The 24,448-nt window shown below is 37.1% G+C and overlaps 1 protein-coding gene across 9 annotated transcripts in view; it reads right to left on the bottom strand.

Annotated features, from left to right (window-relative positions):
* Positions 1–24,448, bottom strand: part of PARD3 (par-3 family cell polarity regulator) — a 442,650-nt gene that overhangs the window by 40,460 nt on the left and 377,742 nt on the right. The gene's annotated exons all lie outside the window — the stretch shown is intronic.

Genomic DNA, 24,448 nt, shown 5'->3' with positions numbered 1-24,448 from the left:
GTATGGATATGATCCTCCTTTCAGGAACAAGCTCAAGAACAATAAAAGTATTAGTAGGCCCTTGATTACTTTTTCAATACCACAAGAGCATTATTACCCTTTATTTCAAACCAGGCAATTTGGAAGTGTTGCCTTTTCAAACTCCAGACAGCTCTCCAAAGCAAACAAGAATGACATAACTTATTCTGTTCTAACCTAGGGAAAAGAAAGCTTTGTGGTCATTTTGCTGGAGAAAGGAAAGAGAATTTATAATGCAAAATTAAAATATGTTGGATTTTTATTTAAAACTAAAAACCAATTATGCTCCAATATTTCAGAGTGTGAAAATGTCCTGCTCAATGGAAAAAAAGTTTCCAGCATTTCAAACTCTTGGCAAACATTTGCCTGGGCTACTAAAAATCTTCTGAACACAGTGTGAGAATTCTCTTGGCATTTGTACATTCAGTTTGTCAACGTCAAAACAAAATTTTAAAGATGTAAGAAATTAGAAAAGCAGAACTTTAGACTCAAATGGATTTTAAAACAAAATAGACCCAACTGTACCCAAGACACATGCACTTTGAAATACATAAGATTCTACTGTTACCAAATGTTGGGCAACATAATTTCAAAATGCATTTCAACCACTTCTTTCATGTTCATAGTTTTCTTTAGGATATGAATTTAGAACTGTTTGGACCAGTTTTGTATTAAGGTTAATTGAAATACAGGAAAATCATGATGAAGTAGCATTAATTATAAACTTCACAATTTACAAACATCACTTTCTACTGTGGGCTAAGTATTCCACAGCAATATCCTTCACATCCCAAACTCATGGAAGCACAGAAAAGAGAATTCTGTCATCATTCCATTTCAGTTTTCTATTTAGTTATGTAAAAGGGATATTTTTTAATGAAAGAAAACTTACAGACCATAGAAGAAATGAGAATTATTTTCATGTCCCTTACTACACAGAAATTATTAGCAATAATGCAAAGGAAATATTTTTTTATATTCGGGGAGAAAGAATGCTGTCAATTGAATAGCAAATAAGGAGATTATTGAAGAGCAAACATCTACATGATTTTTTTTCAAATTTGCAAGAGATTACTTGTGGTTTACAATTTCTAAGGGATGGTCTGAGGGTTTTCTCTGGATAAGTACTTTGAAGTGTAATATCTACTGTAATACAGCAGAAATTCTAAAATCTATAAAAAACACAATGTGTCAACATTTCAAGGAAATAAATGGGATCATCTCAACATGACTTCATTGTAAGGAAAAATTGTGAAAATAGTGTTAAAAGAGGCAATCAGTTGGATTGAGTGGTAGCATGATTAATACCAATCAACACTGTTTAATAGAAAACAGGTCTTCTTGGGAAATTTCCTACCATTTTGTGATGATATTACAAATTCAGTAGATAAAGATAACTTTTGAAAATACTTGCTCTAATTTCTGTATAAATATCTCTCCCTATTATCTCTCTGATGAAAAAGTAGCATGGCACAAAATCAACATGGCTCATCTATTAAACATGTTAAAAACACTGAGAATCTGAAAAACAATTTGTAGGTAGGGAACCAACAGCTAATGGGAACATCTTCGGTGACATTGTAAAGACATGCATAATGAAGAACCAACAGGACTGAACAGCAAACTCAAGATATGTATGGAAACCTTCAGAACAAAATTCTGAGCAAAAGTGTAACTAAAAATATCTTAGCAGTCCTAATAAACAACCAATAGAAAATGGATTCTTACATGGCAACTCTGAGCATGTGTATTCAGTGCGTTCTTGCACCTGGATGTGCAATGTAGGAGCAGAAAAGTCACATATATCTGCATGTGACATTGATAACATTAAAAGAAAGTAATTTGCAATTTCTGTCACTGCACTTTGAACTGAGTGTCTATTAGAAGAACAGAATATACCATAAGAGTGACAAACCTTTGAAATAATTTACAGTATATGCAGTTGTTTTTTCTCATCTGAAACCCTAAATTAGATGATTAGAAGTACCACACTGAACAAGAAAAAGTGGAACTGATTAAGAAAATTCAGACAAGCAAACCTTTTTTGGCACAGGGAATATATTTTTGCACAGAGAAAAATATCCTTTCAGTGTTGATAATGCTTTTGTAGTTCATGGGAGATGCGGGGCTGAAATAAATTTCTTTGTAAAATGATTTCAATGCAAAAAATAAGAGAATAAACACATGTTCTTCTATGTTTACTGATTCTATCTCCTGCATTTTCAATATTATTCATTAGCTCTATTGTGTTCTAAATGAGACTATTTCAAACTACAGTTCAAACCAATACTGACATTACCAGGGACCAAAGCAGCCTGCAGGCTCAATGAGAGACTGAAACCCAAATTGTAAAGAAGATTGTAACAATAGGTACAAGCCTGGATCAGCTCTGTGTAACAGTGAGCAAAGCAATATGTACCTTCAACTCTCACCTTCAAAAATCACTTGGTGCAGACCAGTCCCAGAGTTCCCAGCTACAACAGATAAATGCTAACATAGAATTTCTGGAGCCAAAGAGACACTTGACTATGCAAGTACCCACTTTATTTACTTAACCTCTGAATCAATCAGCAGTAAGGTAAGAGTTAATCCTTCTTGCTGAAAGATTTGCTAATAGTTGTGGAATTTGCATGATAATACCCCATCATTGCAAAAAGTAATAGATGTATTATTTTAGATGAACAAATGAACTCCAAAAAGGAAGACTTAAAAAAAAAATAAATGCTTTTTTTTTGACTTGCTATGCCTTGTAGTTGCTTTCCTCAGCATGTTTGGCTGTGTATTTGTACACACACAATTAGGTCTGTGCAACTGCAGCAGCACTGCAGAGCTCCCTTTAGAATCAGAACTCTCTAGCTGACATGAGGCAGATCTCTAGCTCTATTCCATTTTCTACTGGACAGCAGTAAACTGAAATTATGTCTAGTGTGGCAGATTGCTTAGCAAGCCAAACTGCTTAGGCTGTCACTCCCCTTGAATTTCCCTCTTCAGGTGAGAATGCTGGGGAGAGGAGAGGAGGGAGGAAAGCATCCCTAGGTCTTGGCTGTCTCAGGGACACAGGATTACAGCTGGTCCCAAGCAAGTCTTATCTCTTTTCTACCAACTGCTATCTTAGAAAAATAAAAAGATGACCCACAGATAGATAGGAACAACTTCTTGAACTTGACCACAGAACCTTCTCAATGTCTTTGCTGAAAATCGTGTCTTGCACATGAAGGTGGCATCGTAATTGAGGAACACAAAGAATTAGAGAAGGTAAAGAATTAGAGAAAGGCCCCTCAGATGCTAAGCAAAATCTACTTCAGCAAATGAAGCAGAGAGCACAGTATCCTTTCTTAAATGATGCACTGTACTTTTCCATCTTTTGTGGTATCAGTGATATGCTAAGTATATTATCTCCCCCTTTCCACCCATCTTTTTCTGCTCTCATTTCTCATACACAGACCATGCCAGCACAAGCAGAAAGGATGAAAGGGAGACTGAAATATGCTTCCATATGGCAATGCACTGACCTCTGAGACACTGCTCCGGATTCACACTTGCAAATAGGTCTAAAGAATTTCCCCTTTGAAGAGCAGACTGAGTAGCCCCTCTCTGCAAATTACTGAGCTGGGGAAGTCGAGCATTCAAGCACTGCAGTATTTCATACTACATGATAGAGGAATTGCTCAAATTTTAAGACCTTACTAACAACTATAAGTTTCAAAATAGCAGAAAATTAAAGTTGAAATATTGCAAAAAAAAAACAAAAAACAAACAAAATCCTAAACATTTTTTAAAAATCGCTTTTATGTGATGACTGAGAATCTTAAAGAGAAATTATGTTCGTCACACATGCCCTAAGTCTGCATTGTGCTTGTGCTTTCCAAAGCTCTTAAATTACCAAACAGAAAACAGGTGTTTAAGTTCTTATGGTACATCTGTCAAATTCATGCCACATTGTTTTTTTCCCATTGAATTTAAGCACTAATGTAAATATGATCTCTGTTAGTTCAGTGATAAAAATCACCATAAGATAGTGGTACAGGTGCTCGCAATGGGCTAAGTAATCATTGTTTCTGGCTAACACTCCGTATATTATAAATAATTTTTTACTGTAATAGTTCACTCTTTTTGTACCTTCTTTAAATAACTTCTTACCAAAAATTAAACCTTCCATGATGTAAACTAAACATTATAATAAATAAGGAGACCTACCCTGTCATTTCACCTACTGCAGGAACAGCAGATAATGAATGATTCTGTCTCATGGCTCTTGGATTGAGTGAGAAAAGCTGCAGTAGAGGCTGTTTTTAAAGTTTTTCATGGTTTTATATACTGATCTAGCTTTATTTTATTTTTAAGGTCAAGGGGTGCTATTAAATCACTTGACAAATGGCATAACATATGTTCAGAGGAAAGAAGCAGAAAACCTAGGAAGACATTACAAAGTTGCACATTACTGTAGAAAATACACGAAACAGAAGAAATACCACAAAGTTACCACACAATAGACTCAGTAAACCTCTTAATTAGAACACTGTGGACATGATGATGAAGGGATAAAAAGATAAATTATGTTCTTGTTAGAAAAGCCCCCGTGTTTATCCACTACCATGTACAATTAGCATTTAAAATTGCTGATGCAGAAAGTGGTACAATTTTTCATTGCTGCCACTTCTGGGAAAGGTGCAGTTACGTATTTTCAGGCAAAACAACAGGCACAGAGGTGATGTGCTTTCTCTCAGGGGCAAAGCTTGCCACCTGCACAGCTGTTTAGCACCCTAGGCTTGCCAATCAGCACCAACAATGAGCTCAGAGGAGACTTTCACTTTGAACTCATCAAGAGGATAAAGGTGTTGGCTTGGCCAAGTGGGAAGGAACTAACTTTTCTTTAAACCACCTGAAAAGGCTAACTTGGAGCAAAGATTTATTTCCTGACTGACTGGTGCCCCTGAGCATGAATTTTAGATGTTGGTAAAAAAAAATAAAAGCTAACTTTCAGCAATTATATACACAGAGCTTTCTGTGGTTATAAAATCACCAATATGAAGTGAATAGCAATGCTGGGGAAGAGCAGAAGCTGTTACTCTCCTAATGAAAGTCCCCTGTCTGGGGTTTCCACCTCAGCTTCCATTTAGATGCTGCAGCTTTATCATGCCTATGTAATAGGCAGTTTTGCTTCTTCCTGCCAATAGTCTGCCATGGTAAATAGGAAAAATGTTCTCAAAACTGCACAGCCCGATCACACATTTTATATCTGAGAAATTAGATCAGTTTATGAGCAGAACAGTTCTGTTATCCAAGTCTCACAATTTAATCCTTACTCTTATGACATTTATGTATTTTCCCAAAGTGCCAAGTGATGGAAGTTACACATCCCTTGCATTTTTAATCTAGTTGCCTAAGAAAAGGAAGTTTTTATGATCATGCTGGTCTGTATTTCAAACTATGAATATCTTTCCAACTACAGCCTGATTTAAGATACAATTAGCGATAAAAGTATCAAAAATAATTAAGTTCCTTAAAGTTTTATACAAATCACTGCCTGGGCCAAGGACAGAAACTGAAATTGCTGGCCCCTCTGTTGGGACTGTGGTCATAACTCAGCCCTCAGACATTTCTGTGGAGCTGCCAGCTGGTTGACCAACATTCTTATCCTGGCTACTCAGCACATGTGTAGCTTTAGACTTGCTGAACTTTGTACAACTGACACCTATTTTTCAGGTGGGAGTGTAATAGGAAGGGAGCTGGTACCTTTCTAGAAACAAAGAGTTTAGAAAATATGTAGACATAAGACTTTCAGTTCTGCTACTCAAAAAAAAATTATTTTTTTCTCCTTTAAAGTAAGACCTACTCACATGACTGGTGCAGAAAAGCCTGCAAGCACAAGCCACTGAATCTCTAAGGGCTCAAAAATCAATAACATGCATCTAAAGAACAGAAAAATTTTCATCTCAAGACTTCTTTAAGCACCCTCATGATCTTGGAATGGCAAGCATCGATAACATGATGTGAGAAGTAACATCAAAAACATGACAATGCCAAATCCTTGTTTAAAAGTGGAACACATCTGAGATGCAATGCTCACAGAAATACAGAAGGGGAATTTCCCCATAGAGAATATAAACAAGGAATTGAGAATGGGGTCTGAATTGCCCCCATTTACTATGCCTTGATTCACTGTGAAACACACTGGAACTCAGAAAGATACCTGCTTTACTGCTCAGAACAGATGGGACATGGCAAACATTGCTTACACACAACATTTTGATAGAATTATTTTGCAATTTTCATGAATCTGTGGCTGAGAACCTTATAGGGCATCTACAGAAAGAATGAACCTCCATAGACTGTTCTTTAGAAAAATTCACACCTGCACAGAAGAGCTGAAGCTATTGAGAGGTTAACAGAAAGAAGAGATTAAAACATTACTTCAAAATATTTCATTCCACCTCATTTTAAAGTTTGCATGCTGATATAATACTGCCATTACCATATTAAATCTCAGCCCTCCACAGCTACTGATACATCATTATAAATAATTGAATATTGGTTGCTGAAGCAGAAAAATAAATCCATGATAGAAACCGACTCTTTTTTTGTCTTATGTATTCTAAAAAAATTAAAAATACCAGATGGTTTTTAATTAAGGCAAAATTATTAAAAGCTCCCAAAGTCACTTCTTCTTCTCCACTAATTCTGATCTTTCCTCTTCTGTTCATCTATTTTCTGCAAGCTTTAATCCAATGGAAAAATAACCTGCCCCCTGCATTAACCTGCAATTTAGCTATTACCTACTTAGTAGCATGTCATGAACAACAAGATCCCTCTAAAATGGCAAGAAGTCAGTCTGCTCAATGTGCTGAAGTACCAGAGGTACTTTGGCAGCCCCTCTCTGCCCTCACAGTGACACATTCAGATAATTTACACTCTGTCCTGAGCTACACAAACCCTTTTTTTACTGCCTCGGGATGAGGAGGCCATGATGCAGAAGCACGAACACATTCCTGTTCCTTAGCAAGCTGGTCTCAATGGAGGAGGTAACAGGCTTTTAGGAAAGCAAACTCTTTCTCTACTGAGTAAACAGCTGAGGAAGACTAACCTCTGTGTAGTATTCAACACTGCAAGTTAAGGATGAAGAATTGCCCCACGTGCTACAGTGAAGCTCTGGTTACCTTTCTAATCAGCATGGGGAGCACACACTTCTCTGCACAGCTCACATTTCTGCTGCATTAAAGTTCTCCTTTCAAGAACAAAAAATGTCCTGTTTTGTAGCCTGGTTTGACTCTGTCAGAAATACAAGGTGTAAAAATATAAATATGAGGGGCTGCAACCTTTGCAGTTTCTCACATCTTTTACAGGAGCACGATTTTAGGCTTGAATAAAGTAACATGCAAAACTCTATTGAAGTGATTCAGGTTTGGTTACTTCCTCTTAAAACTGAGATATAACTGAGGGACATCCCTGCACTAAAATTAGCAGCTCTGCTCTTTTCAAAATATTATCACAGCCATATTAAACAGTCACAGGAAAACACTACTCAGTAATTTCAGCTATGGACCAGGAAGATCTTCATACAGACAAATCAAGTGAACAAAAAACAGGTATGGGAGGAGAACAAAAATAAACAACTCAAAATGCAAATATCTGGAGGCCTAAGGCAGCTGATGAATAAACTTCAAAACAATAACATGCACTGGGTTTTCTTGGAAATCCATTATTAAGAGCTTACTATTAAGAACAAGGCTGGGAAATGGTGACACTCTTTTTTGATACTGATGGTTATGATAAAACATCCTAAGACATCCTTTGCTCAACAGAGACAGTTCCTAAACAGAACTTTGTTTTTAGCATAGCTTGGTCTTGGACAAACTCCAGAGTATATAAAGTTTCTGTTTTATTTGAAAAGAGTAAATATAATTAATTTCCCAAATCAGGTGTCAATTGTCAAGTGTCAACAAAACACTTGTCTAGCTCATCATTTCCACAACAGGAGCCATTGAATGTAAAGAAATGGACAGTTAAAGATGCTATAAATCTTCTACTATTCCTACAGCTATCACATGATTTTGGCACAGTTTTCTATTCAGTTACTCTGGTTTTACAACAGTGTAAAACTGTCAACAGTACACAGAGTACATCAGTCTTTCTCTGGGCAGAAAGATCAGACCTATAAAGTCAACTGGCATCTGCAAAAGCAGAGTTGTGCCCAAATTCATCAACCACAAAATTGTTAATAACTCTGCTTAATTACAACCTGTACTATCCAACACAGAATTCCCATGAGTTTTCAAGGAGATTTAATTATTTAGAAAGTTGAAAGATGTGATAAGCTATTTTTGAGACAAAAAAAAAAAGAGAGAGAGACAAAAGTCAACATTTCAAACTGGTAATTTTTTAATGATCTGTACTCAAAAGCTGTCAGAAAATATTCTCTCTAATACAATGAAGCAAATCCATTCTTCAAGTCAAGGTAATAGAGGGAAAAATAGGCTTGGTAACAAAAGGAATTGTTTTACTGACTGCAGAAGAGCTACTAGTCTATGAAACCATGGCCTGACCAATAAGAACAAATACATAATACTCCAGACACTGACCAGTACAGAGGAAGAAGGTCTTAAACCAGAAACAAAAGTTAACTTTGAAAACAAGCCCCACAAAAAATAGATGGTTTGCACATGACTACAAACATGGAGCAGAGTTATTAAATTTCTCAAATTATTAGTGCAAAGAAGATTATGGTTTTCTTGCAAAAGGGACTTAATATCCTGGCAGAATATTATATTTAGAAATGCATTCATAATTTCTCCTGTGATTTTCACACACATATCAGTATTTATATGGGAACATACACATACATCATATAGAGTTGCAGATACGCCACAGTGCACATTTCTACCCTTCCATTTTTGTGCCTAGTCAAATGTCTTGAGGGACCATCAAAACCTTCAGCTAAAGTTTCATTTATTTTATCAGCTAGGAAGAGATTTTCTCAGCTTTTCCAAGGCTCACTGGATTCCTTTCCTTCCAAACAGTGTTTTATGTTCTCAGTCCCAGAATACAGCAGAAATATGCCAGCTGGCTTAAATGCCAGATTTACAGGGGTTATGCTCAGCAAAGCTGACTAATGTCTGTATGCTGCACAACTCTGGGAGAGATAAGCAAACTTTGGTTAACCAAGAATTTTGGTTAAATGATGTTCTGTAAAACAGGGGTAGAATGTGCATTTCATGTTTTGCTCAAACAGATGTTGTCTAAACTGCTTGGACGCTGACATTTCAGCTGAATATTGCTTATTATTAACCTATGCTTATTGCACATTATTTATGAACAGCATACCACGTTCACCAGTTATAAGAGTGGTTCATCCTACATCCAGTTAATGGAGGACTTCTGAAATAAGCCATGAGCCTCTGGTCCTGCCCTCCCAAAAAGCAACTGAAGGAGTCATCTCTGGCTGTCCTTATATTACATGATCACCACACAAAGTGAGCTCCTTCCTCCTTTTAAAAACCAGCAGACATCAGAGATGTAAACAAAGATCTCAGAATGATCTACTTGAGGATTTCACTGCTCACTGCAAGGGGAGTGTGCTAGATAACCTTTAAAATGTCCCTCCCAACAAAAACAATTTCATGATTTTATGGTTACAAAAATGGCTGCAAACAATAGAACCCTCCAAACTGTAGCACGACAACACACTATGAGTAAGCAGAAAACAAAAATAAAAAATAAAATCCTCAAATGCTAAGTAAGGTGCAAAAGGAAAAAAATGTTCCTGAGAATATATGCAACAACAGAGGATAATAACCATGCCTACAACTAAAGCTGTCAAATAAAACAGCTCTGTTTCTCACAAAAAACCTATACTTTCTATATAAATTATATTCAACATCACCAACTCAGGCAGATTTGTATTAAGTACAGATTTATCGTCTAGCTAGTTATCCAACACTAACATGACATAGCTCTTAAATTAAGACAGTTTTATGTGAGCTCAAACCTGAAAGCTTAAGCCTGTGGTGAGTACCTATAAAGACATTATAATTATATTTGCATCACATAACCTGAAAACATAAACTTAATCATTTTTCTCAAGACCTAGTTTTAATGCCCACTTCTGCATATGATGCTAAATGTATTTGCATTTTTAGTTCAGACTTATTTGTACCCAATGAGCCAAATTAATCAAATTCATCGCAATATGAAAATTCCAGTGTTTTATATGAGTGCATTATCCATGATTTAAATTAATAAAAAGTACCTATTTTCAAATATGTTTTAAAACAACTATGGACTCTTGTCTTACAACAATACCTAGCCTGCCATTGTTTTCATGCATCTCTAAACCAGAATTCAGACACATAAGAAAACACTCGGCCAATACAAAATGATTTATGTTCCTAATCTGGACTTAATTAAATAGATCTGAATTCTCTGATAATTCCTAAAAATACTCTTTTAAAAAATAACAATAGGGTCATGATATAAAAACCATTATAGAATATAGCTGCCTAGCCTCTAGCCTCAAGAAGGATAAAAACTCCTAAAAGCAAAGGCACCCTCACATGCAGTTAAATTTTTTAGGATTAAATTGAGAGCTATCCTTCTGTAGTACACTGGAGATGGAAAGAGAGATGTTTTAAATCTGCAGAGCCTCAATATCACTGTACTCTGAAGACAGCAGGCAACAGAATGGAAGGAAGAAAGCATCTTGATAGAAAAAAATCCCAGGAGTTAACCTGCTTGATCTTTCACACACAGCAACTTGATTTTACAGTGCTTCAACAGTTCCTCTGCAGTCAGAGGTGCTCACTATTGTAGTCCTGCGTGTGGCAGCCCTAGCAGCGCACCACCATGATCTCCTGTCCTTTGTTCTAGCCTTAGAACTCTTGAAAATAGACTTTTCTAAATACACTTCCTGAATAGTTCACTTCTGTTGGAAATTGAACTAAATAACCTAAAAGAGATCACCTTTACTATACCCAGTAGGCAGACTATCTGGTGTTGGAGATAATCACCTTCAAATAAAATATAGTTAAAACAGTCAGGTTAAAAAAACTATTGATTTGGCTACATGAACACATCTTCTTCATCTGTTTTCTCATAAGGCAGACAATATAGCACTGCTTCCAACCCCAGGTTTTTAAAAGCTGTTCTTCAAACAGGCTATTGAGCAAAAAATAGAAAGGCCATTAACTGAACTGAAAGGAAAAAAAATCTGGTTGATTTGAACCAGGTCAGAATTCTCATTAATAACTTCAGCTACATATACCTATGCAAAAGTTCAGATTACAGGCATGGTTACAGAGGAAAACAAAAGAGCTGCTATTCTGCAGAAGGGGAGACAGCACACAGACTCTCACACACCAAACAAGAGCAGCAAATATGTCTAAAGTCTGACCCTTCTCTTACTCCTATAGAAATCTTGATCTCAGATCAAGCCACTGACAACATTAATTATCCACTTGAAATTAACAAAGGTTTATTCTAATATTCACATTGTTATTGCTTCTGTCTGTCTCATCTGAAACATAATTTAAAGTATGATCATCTGTCACTGGCTCTTAGCAGGAGAATACACACTACCATAGCATTCCTTCTAGGACTTCCTCTGGGAGGTCATTCAGAGCCAGTCATGCTGTCAGATGTAGGAATTTACATCAAGTAAAATATATTTTTACACCCTAAAGCAAACTCACTCCTTCCTTTCTGATTGCCTGGATAACAAAGTTACCTGCTACAAGCTATCGAGCAGGCAGATCTCCCAGTAGATCAGACAGTAAATAAGGTACTCAGCATCTAACAGGATAAAATTCAAAAACCTTGCTTCTACAACACTTACATTTGAAGATCAAGGCTCAGAAATGAAGGACATGATGTTTTCCATATGCACAGTACTTAATGACTTAAAAGTAAACATATGTACAAGTGTTTCAGTAATTGGGTCCTCAGACTGTAGTGCAGTCTCTTTATTATTGGCTTCTTTAAAAATCTTACAAGTACATTACTAACACCCTCCAAGGAATCTTCTTAAGGAATGTTTCCAGCAAAATACAACCCTAAGATCTAAACATTGCTCCTTTGAAGATATATAGCTTTTCTGGTATCCCAAGCAAAAAAAAACAAAAAAAACCAAAAAAAAAAAAAAACCAAAAAAAAAAAAAACCAAAAAAAAAAACCAAAAAAAAAAAAAAAAAAAAAACCAAAACAAAATCCAAAAAATTCCTGTACTGTTCCAAACGAGCAAACAACAAACAATTCATCTCTTGCAGTTTTATAGAAAGCCATAAGAACTGAGAAACAATTACTATAATCTCACTGAATAACAAACTGGATGTTTATGATTATATGTTCATTGTCCAGTCTGGGAGAAACACAAGAAATACAATAAGGAACGGATATATAATCAAACATTAACTTCAGGCCATTTCAAGAACATCAGCTCCTGTTATTATTGTTAGAGGCAGAAACTCTTCCCTGGAACTTGCAGGGCAACCCACCCAGATCCCAAAGAGCCACACAAGACTGTCTGCAGGCTGAAGTCAGCTCTGTGCGAATCCACTGGCATTTGATCCATTTGTTCACAAGACTCTTTTCAAGTTTCCCTGTTAGGCCCATGAAGGGCATTTGAGAGAAGTGTTTGTTCTGGTGGTGTTGAAATGCAACATATCATGAACATGAGTGGAATTGTACCTCACTCTTTATTCTAATGATTTCTCATGGCGACAGATGGCTCCATAACCTTATGCCTCAGCCCAAGTGCAAATTACTTTGAAAGGCTGTATTGACATGCTCATGGCCACGGCACAAATGCTCCTTCAGACTCACAATAATATTTACAGGCATATTAAAGCACATAAATATAAATATAATGAGAGAGTAATGCATATTTCAGGAATTTAATATTCGCTGCAAATGAATTAATGATTTCACCTTTTGTCCTGTAATGTTTCAAACCTCTGCCTAAGTTCTGGCATCACGTTATCATTTCAAATTAACTGTAATTTTCCACTGCTATGCTTGCTTTGAATGAGAAAACATCTAAAGAAATTACAAATGTGCTGACACATTCACAAAAAAGCCCAACCAAGCCAACAAACCCAACCAACTGTTTTCTCATCTGGAAAAAGCTGCATTTTTATTTCATTTTGCATATTATTTAATTTCCAATGTTAGAGTTTAATCGTAGTGTTTTCACTATTGAACTGAAAATTTCTAAGACTAAATAACCTGAAATAGAGAATTAGTGTATTTCTGAGAATAGCAAAATACAGCCGAGCAGAAGAATTATATCACAATGGGACAATGTATTTAAAAAAAACCAACTAAGAAAAGCCCCCTAAAACGGAATACAGCTCTTCAGATAATTAAAGTGCTTTAGACCACTAGCCAATTGATTTTCTCCTTGTAAAGGCAGTTCAATTGAAATGTTCAGAATAAATCATGTGTTAAAATTATCTTCTAAAGTAAGAGCTGAGTGCATATTGATTAATAATTATTTGCACTAACGGACTGAACTAAAAAAATCCCATCAATTACTTCAAAAAACTCTAAGACCAATCATGATGGAATCAATCATTCAAAGATTCCCTACACTTTGCCCAATATTTCGGAAGTGTTAATCGAATTCCTTTCTAGAGATATCTTGGTTTCCTGTTTCTAGAGCGACGGAAATTTCTTTTAAATGCCAATTATCACCAGGTGTTTCAACTGCATAATACAGCTCTCACCCTTCAGTTGCAGGGGAGTTCTGCAAGAAGAGCAAACATTTTCCACATCAAGTATGAGGCATGAGGGGGCACTTTCACCAGGGAAGTTTAGTTAATATTTCATACTTATGCTCCCACAGCAAAAGGAAATGCAAACAGCCTAAATTAATGACCAGAAAAGATGATTTACATAGAGCTCCCATCCGAAGATGGGGGATATTCAGTATAAATTAACTCTGTTTTACACACTAATGAGTCCTACTCACTGAATTTGGTCGGGCAGCACAATAAAACTCCAATAATTCTCTAAAAATTGCATTTTAGTTTGCCTCGTTATAAATAGCACAGAGATCGTTAATCCCATACAGCACCACAGGCATTACTCAAGCCTGGTATCTTATTGAAAATCAAGCAGAATTTTCCTTTCACAGCCCCATTAGAGTTGGGTGGGGAGTCTGCTGGCTGTAGCACCAGGTTTAATTTAAGCAGGTTTGAATAAAAATGAAAATTTTCTGTGGTTCTGATTTTCAAGGTGTCTTTTCCACTAGGTTTCAGGTTTATCCACTGCAGAAGCGTTAATTAGAAAGGCAGACAAAAACAGGTCAGGAAAGCTAGTGGAACTTAGTCCACACTAGGGTGGAAAACATTCAAATTTGCAGTGCTGACCTCTTAGTTATTTCCTAGTTTCTTGTTTGTTTGTTTGTTTTGTTAGGTTGGCTGACTAACTCCCATATACACTAATAGGTCTTCAGAAGATAACAAAATTTCTGTGCACTTCCTCTTTAATGCACAAAAAAGCATTTTATTACCTGAAACAATAACACTTTAAGCTGAAATATTTAAGTTTAAATATTCTTTACATAAATGAGATGCACAGCTCTGTCTGAACAACTTAATTTTATTCATTTTTATACTTCTAAGCAACTTAGTAGTGAGGACTGCTTATTTGCATTCATTTACATACAATTTGCACAAAAAGCTGAAAAAGGGTAGTAAGGAAATCCATCATTTTGACTTTAAATGAAAATATTATTTCTGTAAAAAACATGTCAAATGCTTATTTTATTTTACTTACAACATCGCTTTTAATATCTTCATAAATATCAAATGGCACCTCTCAGAAATGGTGACTTTTTTTCACCTAGTAGGTTTAAGAAAATAATCCAGAACATTTTTGATGTAAAGAGATAAAAAATGCAACCTTTTCTCCCTCCTAAGAGAATTTAATTTCTTAGCAAGGTGAATCACCATTCTGATATATTCTGGGTGTTCTCTGAATTTTTATTCTCCTAATTTTCTAAGCCTCAATCTTTGCCAGGTTCAGGAGGGGAAAAGTACAGATTCCCTAATGAAAAAATGGTGTAACATGCATGTACAAATTTAAGTGATTTTAAGTCCTGTGCTGTCTGTGGATTATGTCTTAGATGATGTTAAAATGTGTTCAAATAAATTCTCGGTAATTTCACACTTACATTCAGCATATTTTCTTAGCCTTGTAAAGATAGCATTTTGATATGCAGCCACAGCCCTTCTGGCTGCCAGCTGTACTCCTAATCAGCTGGTACTAAACCATATCTGTTCTCAGCATTAAGATGGCCAATGGCTTCTCATTCCTTAGAGATTGCACACAGTTTTGCTCTTTTAGTTTATTTCTCATCACATTCAGCCTGTGTCCTATTACACCACCATGCCTCTGCAACATGCAAGTAAGGTCAGGAACTGCAGGAAAGGCAAAGAAAGATAAAACCATGGAGCAGATGCTGTCCTACAGCTGAGCTTTCCAAGGCAGCACATTAGGAAATTCTGCAGTGCAAAAGTGGTCTCTGGAAATAATCATGGGTTGGATTTGCTAAATATCCCACTGTCAGCCACAGTGACACTTTTATCAGCTTTCACCATGTCCCCGGTGTCAGTAACTCACAGTGCCGTATCAGGGATAACTCACCCCTCAAGGGCTTCAGCTCAGCTCAAGTGAAGGCAGCAGAAGTGTGTGCTGGGCACACCCTGCAGTGGCTCCATTCCTGGGTGGCCAGGCGAGGGTGACAGCCCTGGGGCAGAGCTCAAACCTCTGCAGGGGCCCTTGGGGCACTCCAGCTCTGCAGGACACGGCCACTGGAGGCAAAACCCAGGGTCACTGTGGACACAATACCCTAGAAGCCGGGCTGCCTCAAGCTAACAGTAAAAGGGAATATACTTTATACATTCTGCTTCAACTAAACCCAAACACACAAGTGCTAGGAAACAAAATGTGTGTTTTCAGGCTCTCATGATCATTGCTCAGGATTCCTCCCACTATTTTTTCTTATATGTGAGCTTTTCCATATTTCATCCAAGCTCCTGGGTGATTCAAGATATGCATTTCTTAAGTTCAACTTACATGATTTCAACTCCTAAATAATTTTTAAAATCATTTTTTACCGATTTCCATCAGGTCAGTAACATACTGCTTTTTATTATATTGCCTTTATAACACATTGCACTGGAAGATTTTAAGACTTTGAAACTCACAAGTCTCTACTATATACTTCTAATCTGGTTGAAATGTGAAAAAAAAGGAGATTTTACTCGTGCAAATTAAAAGATGGTACAGGTATATTAATTTTCATAATCAGATTAAAGTGTTGTAATAAAACTTTCAGTGACTCAAGGGAAAGATTGCTTGAGACAGCAGAGTGTAATTAAGCAAAACTAGGGTATCTGTATCATTAAAGAAAATGTTAAAGGTAATTTGAGTCTAGGGATCAGCACTTCAAACCTTCCCTAGCCCTATCTTTAACCCACAACCTAACTTGGTGGCGTAAGCAATTTTGTCAACAGCAGCCCAGAGGCCTCATGAAATTAATTAAGTATCCTATCTCTTTACAATGGAAACAAACCTGTCCACATGCTGTTTGCACTTCTGGCATGATCGGCATTCACTCCTGAAATCACTGGCATCAGCAGCTGGGAAGCACAAGACTGAGCTCTCTTTCACTTCTTTTGTCTTCTCTTACCACTTTTAGATTCACACATTAATTATGGCAGTCTACAGGTGTAGGTCTTACAAAGCAGGTACGTCCCCTACTACAAAATGTGTTATTCTGATGGTTCTTAGCACAAGAAAAAAAAGCCCCCCAAAATGCTGAAAGAAATCCTTTGTCCTTAAAGTCTTTAAAAAAACCCCATGTGAGTCACAAGTGGGAGGACTGCAAGGAGGCAAGGATGCATTTGCTTTGCCATCATGTAGCAGCTGTCAACACTTCCATGCCAATGACAGACGTGAAACTGCATGAGAATTTGGAAATCCGATATGGCATCAAAAAAAAAGAGATGCCAGGAAAAGGTTAGTCTGTGCTTCCATGCTGATGCAGCCTCCACAAGCAACTGAGGGGACCCATGAGCTCTGTCACTCCATGGAAACAATGGCAAGATGGCAAATAGGTCTGAGGCATTGCCAGAGCCCGTTCTCAGCTTCAGGGCAGATGCTCCAGGCAACCTCCCAGAGATCTGTGGCAGTTGTGCCAATTATCCCATGGATCCTCCAGCTCTACACATTTATCAAACTGCATCAGCAGCCCAACACAAAGACATGGCACCAAAAACCCCACAGAAGCCTTATTATTCACCCAGCAGTCGTATGAGCACTGGCCCTTTGATGGCCATCTATATAATCATTATTCTCGCTCTGGAGAATGGGGTCCTGAAGCCATAACTTGGTTTGTTTCATAAACAGAAGATTAATTTCCCCCTGCTTGACCATGAGATGCAGGTTTTAAAAGCAGCAGAAGACTCTAAAAGCCCCAGAAGAAAGTTATTGAGAACAGCTCAACCGTTCATTGTCACGTTGTTTTACTCTCTTGGAAATAAACTACAGGTGGTTTTGTACATTCTCTAAGTCAGTATTAAATATACTACCAAAAGGTTGCAATGGTTTCTGATCTTTCAAGGTTCACTTTTGCCTTAGGAAAAGTTGGTTGGTGGTTTTAAAGTGAGCCTTTACAATGGAATAACCAATGGCGTTTAGTGGATGGATAAATGATTTTTGACAACTTGTTTACACTCCTGAAGAATCATAACAGAATCCCAGATCTCTGTAATCATCAATATGTTATTTATGTAGGACAATCACGTGATTGACAGTGCACAAATCAGTGAGAATAGCTGCAGTGCCAAAACACACACATGTAAGATTATTTGCTCTTAACAGATATCACATTGGTAAAGAAAAGCTGGCCAGAAGCCATTAACCTACACCTCTGAAATGCTGCTCTTGGATCTTCTCCTCAATTTGAATACACTCTAGCCAAAACAGGAGGAGTTTCAGTTTAATATTTTGCATCCACTGATGAAGCAAATACTTCAAATGTCATGCCAGCATTTAAAATGTGTCGAGATTTTTTGGCTACTGTGGTAGTTGAACTTAGGACCTTCACAGTGAGTCACCACAGTCACACCATTACTGAGATATTATATTCTGCAAGTACAAAGACGGGAAATTTTCCAGATTGTCTGCCAAGATTCACTGCACCTAGGATACAGCAAGTGTCATAAATAGAATTTGCCACAGCAAGCCTTGCAATAACTGCCAGAGAAACGCAACAGACCTCCTGTGGTCTGATTTAACATAAACAAGCCAAGACATGGAAAAAGTAAAAACACTGCCCTGCAGTCACTGCTTAATAGCTTTTCCAATCGAGCACGGAGAAGTCTGACGTGTTGAGAATGTCTGTCTATCCAGTGTACGACTGTTCCCTATGCACTGCAGCTTCTGCCACCTCACAGGGAACCTTCCATTCTTCCTTGGAAGACAACAAATTTATGTTCAGAAAGAGCTGAATTTAGAGTCTGCTGCGCGTGTAGATGTGAATATTTGCTTTTACTGCTTCTCCGCCCTGAAACAGCACAACAAGCCCCATGCATGTTAAAACATATGGCTTGGGAGCAGAACCAGTAAATGCAAAGTGCCTTTATTTCCTTATTGAGTCTCACTTTATAGCTGCTTGTGCAATCCACATCACACATCCTCCTGAGAACATTTTACAAAAATAAGTTTTCCTCATCAAAACACAAGAACCCCGAAGTTTTCTTATAGCCTATTACATTTTTATTCATAGAATATTATTTAACTTTTATTCCTAAAATGAATTACCTATAAATAAAAGATTTTTACATTCTTTCATAATACATAGCTTGAAAAACTACTTCTCCTCCCATAGGACGTCCTTTAAAGATCAGAATGTTAAAACACAATTAAGAGAACAAATTAGTAAACAATTACTTCAATTGTTATCACCATATTGTAACAAACATTACCAAGGGTATTACTTGCAACCATTGTGACTGAATAATAGACTGAATAGAACTCTACTTGTAATTTCTACATAATAAGCTTTAGACTGCAGTTATGGTATGTTCCAGAGTATTGGAGGAGTCAATAGAACAAAGGAACAAAGAAATTCTATCTTTAACAACGGCATTAAAAAGGTAACACTACCTTTAAAGCAAAACATTGGTCAATTAGTTGGAAAGGGCAAACTCTTATTTTCCTTCCTCTTCATCTTGCCAAAAAGAAACACCATCCTGGGAAAGGTCACGGGGCATTATGGAGAAATTAGGGAAATAGATTGCTGTGAACTTAGTCCTACTCTTCTGTGGCAAAGTGCAAAACCCTGCAGTTATAAAAACAGTCTAGAGATAATGGCTTATCAATGAAGAAGTAAAATTGTAAATGACTCCATCATGACAGCTTCAGGCAAAAAGCTAGCACGAACAGCACTGTCATATGTGCAATTCTTCCATGTCTTTAGAACAGCACAAACTTTCCTCTTAAGAAACAATCCGGCTTCAAATGAAAGAAAAATCACTAAAAATTATTTTGATAGAACTTAAAAGTTGTAGGATTTGCTAAATGGAGGTTGAAAATCAAACTGATTGAATAAAATAACTTTTTTATACTGTGAAAATGGCACTGGATTTCAAGTCTTACACATAATGAAACAGAGATCTAAGGAGAAATAAAAAGATCTTATTTCAGTTTAAAGCTCTGATCACAGGAAACCAATGAGAATAAAATGTAAATAATTTCTGGAGTGTTTATTGCAATTATTTAGTGAATTATAAATTCATCTTCAAATAAATTTCATAAAATCCAGTGCTTTACTAAAACACTCCTTAACACTTTACAATACATTCCTTTGTGATGCTGAGAGCCCTGATACCATTTGGCAGTTTGTCATCTGGAAAACCTCAAAAAGATTTAATTCCTTTCATACTTGTCTAGGAAAACAATGTTAAATATTGGAAAATAATAATTTTATGTGTTTTCTTTCCTTACTATTATATTGGAATGATACCAATGTATCAGTTGTAACATGAAAAGACAAAGTGCATCCACCCTGTGGCACATGTGAGCTATTTATCACACTACTATAGGTACCTCCCATATAGCTGTGGCTTCTGGATCTCACCCCAACGCAGGAGAACTTAGAAATCATGAAAAATCTGCGACATAAAAATGTGGTCTGTAAGGCTGAACTGGAAATATTCTGCTAGTGGATGACAGCTGCTCTGGCAGCATCTGCAGAACCATTTCTATCCTTTTCTAATTTGCCTGGGTTTTACACTGCTTTCTGCTGGCTTTAGTGGCTTGATATGTCTTTACTGTGTAAGAGTTCATTTTGTAATATCAATACCATCAAAGAGGCACAACTGCAGATCTAGAGCAAGGTCTGTTTTCATCTAGGTATTGCAAGTCAACAATCAAAAGGTTATTTTGTCCAAATCTCCTTATTCTTAACTTGCTTTTCAATCAAAGCAAGAAACAAATGCAACTGTTCTTCATGTAACATGAACTCCCTTTCAGTGGGAATCCAACACTTGTTTTTCTAATTTTTTTGGTGTAAAATGAGCTAAACTACAATTAGTGGCAGTCTGTGATAAAGCTGTGTTGGACCTTAAAAAAACATGTTTTTTTGATGTCTCCGGACACTGATTTGTGTCACTGCACATCATTTTCCCATAGTTCCTTGTTACTTTACGACTATGCTAGACAATGTACAGATGTGCTAGAGTGCTCATAGTTAAATACATGTGTGCTACAACCAATTCACTTCCAATACAGTTTTAGCAGCCAAAGAGAATAGCTGCAATGGGTATCATTCATTTGTTCTTTGTTTTAACTCCCAGGGTATGAGCTTATCTACTTTTAAGGTACTACTTTCATGTTTTTCTAGGCTAAAAATGTTAGAATTCTTTCTTTACAACTAGAAGCAACTCTGGGGCAAGTCATCATGTTGTACACAGTACTGCAAGCTGAGCCTCTCAAGCAATCAGCAGCCCTGGCCCCCTGCACCAGGTGCTGATTTCCCCTGTAACAATAGGCACAATTAAGCCAAAGCCAACCCGATTAACTGTGCTCCAGGCTAACCCCTGCATGCTCACTGGTTCCCTTGATTAACTGCACAGGACTGATGGACAGGAAGGTGTCAGGAAAACCCCCGAAGAATTAGAGAGCCTGCAAGGAAACTCTGCAGGAGGGAGAAGGTGCAAGAAAGAAAGAGCAGAAAGGTGGCAGTTTAAAACACTTATTAAAGGAGTTAACAAAATAAAAGGATGTAATTTAAATCACTAAATGACAGAAACCTATTGTGATGAGGCAGTGCAGTGTCTGAAAGTGGATACTCCCCATAAAGATCACACATGTACCTGCACAATAGCATTAGATGAGGACGGAATTATAAACCTCAGTGACATTGGACTTTGTGGGTTCAGCCTCCTTGCAACAATTGGAGTAGGTTTTGTATTGATAGTTATAATCTTCAGCAATATAAAGTATTTAGTAGTGCCCACCTGCTGGTAGTACTTTAGTGCCCCTTATGCATTGCCAACAAGAACATCAATCAGCAACTCATTAAAATAAAACTCAAAAATATGCCAGTGAAATGCTAAAACATACTTGAAATATGTTCTGTTAGCTTTCCCATATTCCCATATTCATTTATAGAATCAAGGTATGAGCCAATATACAGAAGCTCAGATGTTGTTGTAATTTTAGCATAGGGCAATGTTAATTATAGTGTGTCAAGATATTTAAAAATTAATAAAAGGAGACAATTCCATTTTATTTTGTCACATACCAGTTAGAACTACTTCAGTTCATCACAGCTGACTGTTGTATCTTTTTGGACTTCTATAGCATTGTGCTCTGTGTGGAAGGAGTGCCCTCCCCCACTTTAATGGCAGTAGACTGCTGGGAGATTGTTCAAAGATAAAAATATGTACCACCAAGTCCCCAAAATGTCATGATAAATGAACTCAAATGTCACTATTAAAATATTTCCTTTCATCAGTTTCACAGCACAGATCTCCCATCACAATGCCAGAACTGACACAACTTTGCTCGTACTTCTATGGGAATACTGAATTTCTTTTTGAAGGTTGATTTTAAGACAATGGAAATGTGTGTGGCATAAAACTGAAATAGCCACCTGTAAAGTGACTTAAAAGGTGCCCCCTGGAGAAAACCCCTTCTGCATGACCCTATTCCAGAGGAAAAAAAATCCAGGTTGAGTTAATCACAAGCAGACCCCTGAAACAATTCTCTACAGGCTTCTTTAAATGTGAAAAGCATCATTTTGCTTCTAACTGATTCTGTTAACAGTCTCTGAGAAAGAAAAAAAGTCACAAAGCATAAGAGAGAACTGCTTATGAAGAAAACAGAACACTAAATGAGAAATTCAAGGGTACCAGCTTTTTTTTCCTTTTTGCCGCTGTTATTCAATGCTGTGTTCCTAAATAGCAAGGAAAAAAAAATAAAAATAAATAATACCTTTAATGCAATACCAGAACCAACATGACCATGAAAATTTTGTATATTTTCTATTTTCTATAACATTTCATGCCTTTCTCCCTCATGTCTAAGTATTTTCTATTCAAATATCCAGGTGATGCTTTGGAACTTTTAACAAAGGGCTGATAGGAAGTGAAGGCTAAGGAACAATGCGTGTTTATAATGAGAGCCCAACTGCTACCTGCAGAGAACAATGCAGGATGATCTCTCTTTGGAGAGGGGGGAAAAAAACCAACAACATAAACGGAACGCTGTCAAATTTATAAGCAGCAATTTAGACAGCAAATATGTTGCTTGGGTTTCAGCAGTCTTAAACACTGTGAGCGGCTTAACCTTATCTCCCAGTGCCACTGCCTTCCTGGAGTAATTGATGCTCGGAGTCCCCCAATTTCACATAAACCAGGCCACTGTGTTATTGTACACAGCAATCTAACTGCTAGCAGAGACAGGAAACGGCGCTGAACCCAGATCAATAGACATGTCAACAGTAAGCTGCTTAATCTAATTCTGCCTATCTCATCTTGGAGCACAGAGTTTGCAATTTTACTGCTAGGTCCCTCTGGCAGGAAATGGTTTGGAAAGTTTAGTCTTAAGAAGTTTAAGCGATATGCTTATCCTTCAGGCTCTTGAATGTTTATTCAGCAGAATAGCTGCTTTAAATGTTTTATAAATGGTAGCAATGTAAACAAGGCACTCCTGAATTCCTTCCCATACGAAAGCCATAACGATGATTTCCTCACAGTGGACAGGGAGCTCAACACGACAGCCAAACACTTAAAGGTAAATTGCATTTGTACAGATGTACCAAACTCAAATAAACTTTGGTGATCAGAATAATTTTCCCAACAACCCTTCCTTCACTCTGATGATGCTCCCACATGGAAACACTTCTCTTCCAGCAATTATGTTGCTCCCTCCTCCTTCACAGCATTTTCAATGATTTCCCTGCAAAAATACAGACATACATATAGATAGAATTCACAGCTCACTGGTGCCTGTTCCATGTCCCAAAACACTCAGAGTTTTCAATTTCAGCTGAACTATGACAAAGTCATGGTGCATCCCCGGGGGTTTTGTGGTGCCCACAATTGAAGAGGCCACAGCCACTGCCAGCAGAGGGGAAATTTAAGCTCCTAGTTAACTTTGGAATCACAGCTGATCTTTTCCAACCATGACAGACCTTTAAACCACTCTGACTGTCTATTTGTCATTGGAAAACAAGTGCAAACTTGTTTAGAGAGGAAAGATGGTGTTTTGCTCAAGGTGCTGGAGAGGGAATTGGACAATACAGGTTCTTTCCTCAACTCTGCTGCAAAGTGCCAGTGTGATTGTGCCAGCCAGCTTTTAAGTGCTTCAACTCCCCATTCATAAAATAAAAGTTCCCCAACTGAACTGGAGTGCTGAGATACTCAAAGCATTAGCGTCCATGAGGTGTTCAGACACCACAGTGCTGAGCATTACAGAAAAGTCAATAAATGAACTCCATAAACAAAATGTTACAAAAGCCTGCTCGAGTCTTTCAGCTTGAAATTAGGGGACTGCTCCCATGAGTTAGTGCCTTGGAAATAAATTTAGCAAAGATTCCAGGAAGAATACAGCTGAGGCTAAGATTAGGAAATAGCAAAGAAACAATTATTACTTAGATATTTGTGCATTAGTTCACAAACACTTTGTTTTCAACTAGAAGTCTTACAACACGCTGCATACCGCAGATGAGGAAATGAAGTTTTCTTGAGCAAAATTTTAAAAAACCAACTCAATATCTGTAGGCTTATTAGTGAACAAAACTCTCTTGAATAAAGACTTAAATGGAAAGAGTTTGCATACGAGGCCGAAAATCTCTTCAAACCTGCCTTCTTTCAGTTTATAAAAATTTTGCTCTTGTGCTCTAAAAGCCTAAACTATAGAA

Source organism: Melospiza georgiana, chromosome 1, assembly GCF_028018845.1.
Source record: "Melospiza georgiana isolate bMelGeo1 chromosome 1, bMelGeo1.pri, whole genome shotgun sequence".
Lineage (NCBI taxonomy): Eukaryota > Metazoa > Chordata > Aves > Passeriformes > Passerellidae > Melospiza > Melospiza georgiana.
This window is presented reverse-complemented; position numbering and strand designations above follow the sequence as displayed.